The sequence below is a fragment of the Silene latifolia genome, chromosome 11 (assembly GCF_048544455.1).
Source record: "Silene latifolia isolate original U9 population chromosome 11, ASM4854445v1, whole genome shotgun sequence".
NCBI classification, from domain to species: domain Eukaryota; kingdom Viridiplantae; phylum Streptophyta; class Magnoliopsida; order Caryophyllales; family Caryophyllaceae; genus Silene; species Silene latifolia.
Window position 1 is genome coordinate 8,878,576 of NC_133536.1, and position 6,000 is coordinate 8,884,575.

Sequence of the window (6,000 nt, forward strand, 5' to 3'; positions counted from 1 at the left end):
CTTGGTCTTTGTGCCAAAACCAAAAAACAACAATTGACCGGGACGGAGGGAGTATCCGTTTTCCTTTTCATCAAAAAGAGTTAAAGAGACCACCATCTACCCTTTCACAAAAACTTGTTAGAGATGGTTTTTCACTAAGATCTTGTTCTTTTCAGTTTAATTTCAGTTCACATTTAACTTAGTTCAACTCACTTCAGCTCATTCCATTTTAGTTTAACTCATTCCAGCAACATTTCAATTCAATTTCGTTCCTTTAGCTCAACACAGTTCAATTAAGTTTAACTCTGCTCAAATTTATTATTCTTATTGTTGTTGTTGTTGTTGCTGTTGTTGTTGTTGTCGGCTTTCCTATTAATACTATTGTTATGTTTTTTTAGTTTTCTAGTTAATTAAGTTCAATTTAGTTAACCTCACCCTAGTCCAGTTCAGCTTCATTCAATTCAATTTAGCTCACTTCAGTTTCGTTAAGTTTAATTCAGCTTCATTCGACTCAGTTCAACTCACTTCAGTTTAGTTCACCTACTTTCAGGCTTTCAACTCAACAAAACATAACCTAAATTGATAAACCAAGTAATAATGATGAACTCGATCATAACTAAGATTGTACAATCGTCAATATCAAAACCATCATTAGGTCTAAAACAAGCTAGTCGCCTCTCTTCTCTCTTCCCTCTTCCCTCTTCCCTAATCCCTCTACAAAATCCCCGATGGTCATCTAAACACGGTTACCATATTTTAAGAAAGTCATGGTGGTCGATCCCTAGGTACCATCTACCTTTTTTTGTAGTCGTGACTCGTGAGACCCAAATTTAAATTTAAATCTTAAGTAATTATTTGTAATAGTTTTATATTTAAACAAATTGATGTTATCTTAATTATGCAAGATACAAAGTATCTATCCAGATGGAGTTGTTATTAAATAGCCCCTTCAACTAAAATAGTTGCTGCTTGTTGAAAAAAAAAAAGCTATTTAAGGTGGTCAACAAGGGTAAATGGTCAAGAACAGTGCACAAGGAGCACTTTAAATCCACAAGTAAGATGGTCGAGTGTTAATGTTCGAAAAGGCTACATGTACACGGGGTGTACAAGGCCCTTGGTACACAGGCCAGTAGTAGCATGACACGTGTAAAGTTGTGGGCTCCATATAGAATCTTTTTCAATTGTAATTTTTGGCACTAAAAACTGAAATATTTTGAATTTCAAATTTAAATTTAAGAAGTTGAATAGTCATTCTTTTTAATTAGACTTTTTATTTTTTCCAAAAACTTTTTATTATTTTTTACTATCATATTTCATTTCATTTTCTTAATTTACTTAAAACACAACATTCTTATATCCTATTCATTTTCTCCCACCCTCCGTGACCAGCCACCTTCATTATACAATCCCGTCTCCGGCACCACCAGCCACCTTCCGATCCACCACTGCACCCAATACCTCCCCTCAACCGCACCCACATTCAACCAACCACCACCACATCTGGCACGAGACAAGCCTAAAAGCATTTATAATACTATCCCGTCTCCGCCACCATCACAATCCGGTTTTAATGTTACTCCACATCAATGGTCTTCAACTTCTTCTGATCCTTCTTCATTCCCTAATTTGATATTAATTAATTAATTTTTGAAAAATCCCTCACCTCACCAATACTCAAAAGATCTAATCTTTGTACAAATTTACTCAAAAGATCTCGTTTTTCTTCTTCTCAAAATTAACAAAGAGCAACAAATGAATCTCATCCTATATGCTATATGACCTGGATACGTCACTTTAGCAAGGTGTACGAGAGATAGTCATTCCACAAAACTCAACAACATTATCAACAACCATAATTTTCGGATCTGTTGCCGTGAGGTTTAGCGGGAAAATCATTTATTGAATGTATCATTTGCGAGGTACTTTTTGATTCGGAGAAACGAAACTCGACGCCATTGTTGTTGATTGTTGCTTGATTAATTGATTAGCCAGCTGGTATCCATCAATTTTGGGGGTTTAGGGTTTTGTAGAAATTGGGGATTTTTTGTACTGTTTTTAGGTGAGATTTGGAGTGAGTGCAACAGCGGAGAGGCGAGACGAATCTAGCACAAAGCACGAAGGTAGCGGATGGATTCACGGCGGCCGGAAAAGGGATTGGGGTTGAAGCATTGGGATTGAAGATGGTGTGAGCTGGTGTTAATGGCAGGGATGTGTTTTAATGGGAGTTGTTGCTGCAAAGCTTTGTTGCTGGTTGTGTTAAAAGGCACGACCCGGCTATTTCATTGAGATAATGTTTTAAGTTTCATATCTGGAATAATGATCGACGATAACGGACTTCACATCCTGAATAATGATCAAGGATTACGTGAAATACTACAAATTTCATCGATATTAGACGATAAAATGTGATATACTTTGTAATTTTATGTAAAAGATATCGGACGAGTTAACAAAATATACTAAATTTTATTTATAAAATTTCATATTAAATGTATAAAGTTTACATAACATAATTAATCTAGATGTTAAATTAATTTCGTATATTTAACTTAATAAAGTTGAGTTAGCTAGAGATACTCAGACTTAACTTAACTTAATTAGACTTAAATAAAATTAGCTAACTATTGTTAGTATCTTAAATAAATTTAAATAAACTCACATTAACTTAAAGATAATCCGAAATTGATCCGAAAGTTGACTCAAATACAACAATTAACTATTAATAAGAATTAAACAAAATTATATCACTTTCATGTATTATGAATAGAGATGTCAATCGGGGCGAGATAGGGGGTTTCGGGTCATATCATATTCGAGTTAAATTTAATTTAATAATTAAATTAATTTTGTATTTTTAACTAAATATAAGTGGGGTTAAGTAATTTTTTATTTATTTTTTACTATTATTATTGTTGTTATTAGGGTTTTTTTTATAACTGCTACCAAAAATTAACGAAGGATCCCTCAAAAGTTACATGAAGTTAGCGATAATAGGCAAGCCAAATTATCAGATGCTGTTTTGAGATCCTTTGTTCATAAGAAAATTATTTCCCTTTGGTCTCCATTAGATAACTAAAATAGAATTATCTTATTTAACTACAATTATCTTGTTAACAATTCTCAAACTACTCAAATTAAATTAAAATAACTAAAATAGAAGTAAAGATAGTGAAAGTTAAGTATATACCCTAAAAACCCTTAAAAAAACCCAGCCCTAAAATAAACCAAACCTAAAAATACTAAAACCTTACAAACACCCAACCCTAAAATAAACCAAACATAGAAACACTAAAACAAACCCTAAAAACAATCAACCCTAAAATAAACAAAACCTAAAAACACCCAACCCTAAAATAAACCAAACATAAAAACACTAAAACAAACCCTAAAAACAACCAACCCTAAAATAAGCCAAACCTAAAAATACTAAAACAAACCCTAAAAACAACCAACCCTAAAATAAGCCAAACCTAAAAATACTAAAACAAACCCTAAAAACAACCAACCCTAAAATAAACCAAACCTAAAAATACTAAAACCCTAAAAACACCCAACCTTAAAATAAATCAAACATAGAAACACTAAAACCCTAAAAATTAAATTGGAGGTAAAATGTGAAAAAGTAAATAAAAATGTTATAGTATATGATATGAGAGTATATAAATTATTGAATAAAATATGGATTAATTGTATTATTATGACATGAAAAAGATTATAGATTTTAATAAAAATTCCTCCAACTTTCCCTCCTAATCCAAAATTTTCCCTCCAATATAACAAAATTTTCCCTTTAACTTTCCCTCCAAACACATGGCGGGCTACTAACGGGCAAAAGGTGGATATATGGATTGCTGAAATGGCGGATTCCTATTGGAGGAGAGGCGGTGGCGCAGATTAATGACGTGGCAGACACTGTGCAATGATACAATTTTTATGTACATAATACGAGAGACGAATTTATGATACTAATTTAATCAATGTGATAAGGAGCAATGATGTGTATGATACTAATTAAACATGAGTACTCATACATTAATATAAGTGTATGGTTTAAGTTAATATAACTTACATCTTATATAAATTATTACATATCCTCTTAAGTTAGAGTTGTAAGTACAAAGAAACAACAACCTCACAAAATTAGAACACACATAAATAAGACTTTTACTATCCTGTCATCGACCGTATACGATTATGTATGATCAATATGTGATCCTACCCGATCTTTCCACCAAAACGATCCTACGATGACTTGTATCATTTCCACTTTTTGGATCATAGGATCGTACAATTTTACGATCTAGATCACGTTTTAACAACATTGAACTTGGTTATTCTTGAATTTACTAAAGTTAACTTAACTAAGTTGATATATAAGATAAGCAGTAGCATGAGTTGAATCGAATCAACTCAATGAAGTTGAACTAAAGTAAGAGTTAATTTGTGTAGAGATGAGTTTGTAATTAAATTAATCAAATTCTTCGAACCTAAGTTCAGCTCATTTTGATTCATTCAGTTCAACTTCATTTAGTTGAGTTGATTCAGTTCATTCATTCAATTGAGGTCTAACTCCGCTACTACTTCTCGTATTGATCGGCTTAATTTAGTTCAATTTAGTCGAACATATTGATCGTACATAATCGTATAAGATCGATGGTAAGATTGTAAAAGTCCTCAATTAAGTTTATTTATGTTAAGTTATGTTTATTTAGTGTTATACAGATAATTGTTTGTTATCATGGTGATTAAATTAGTATCATATATTATTCTCTCGTATCATACCCATAAAAATTGTATCATTACATAGAGCACGCCATGTCATTAATCCACGCCACCGCCTTTCCTCCATTAGAAGTCCACCACGTCATTAATCCACACCTCCACCTTTCGCCCAATAGTATTAACCTCAGTTAATTTAAAGCATAGCTAGATTTAATTATCAATCCACACCTTCCCATTTCACCCATTAATAGACCACAACATCATCAATCCACACCATCTTATTTCACCCATTGGTAGTAGGCCATATCATCAGTCCACATCTCCCCTTCCACCCATTTGATAACAACATTATTTTAATTAGTTTTATTTTGTTTAATGAAAAGCAGTTTTGATATTCGGTTTGAATTACATATATTTCTATTTAATTTTTTTTTATCAAAATCTTACTTGTCTAATTCATTCATTTACCGCTTATGATACATTTTTGTATAATATTTTTTAAAGTTGTGAAAATTCATTGTTCCCGTTACTACTTTCAATATAATCGTTGTTAAATTAAGTTAAGCCAAATTCATCTTAGTTAGTTATTTTTAATTTAGTTACAATAAGATAAGATCAACTAAGTTATGTTAAGTTTAATAAAATTTAATTTTAGTCAAGTTAACTTTACTTAAATTTAGTCATGTTAACTATTTTAATTTAGCTAAGTTAATTTTAGTTAAGTTAAGTTCATTTTTTATTTAAGCTAGCCATACCCCTTACAAATTTCTCTAATATTTTAATCTTTAAATAAGTTGTTGTATCAGATAAAATTATATTTTCTCGAAATTATTCTACAAAACTATAGTTTCGAATCAGATAAGATCTAATTGTTTTAATTGCAATATCCATATCTGAACCAAAACCAACGATTCGGATCGGATATCCGATTCCAAACATAACGTTTTGATCGGATATCCAAAGTTTTAGATCGAATTCGGATAGAATGTCGGATCGGTTTGAATAATCGGATTTTTGGCTCAACCTTACATAAGAGTATAAGACTACTTTTGCAGAATTTTACCTTTATTCATCCGAAGCCAAACATTCATATTCTAATCTCTACCTTTTTTTTTCCTCTGAGTATAACTCACTTCTTATTTTTTTTGTATTCTTAATGATTTTTCATCCTAAATTTCTATTCTCATGCTCACGGTGACTGACCTCCATCGTTTCCCATCTCCATTTTCAATTCATCATCATTTTTTACCCATCTTTTATCTGAAGCCCCTTAATTATCTTATATTAAATTAACTTAAC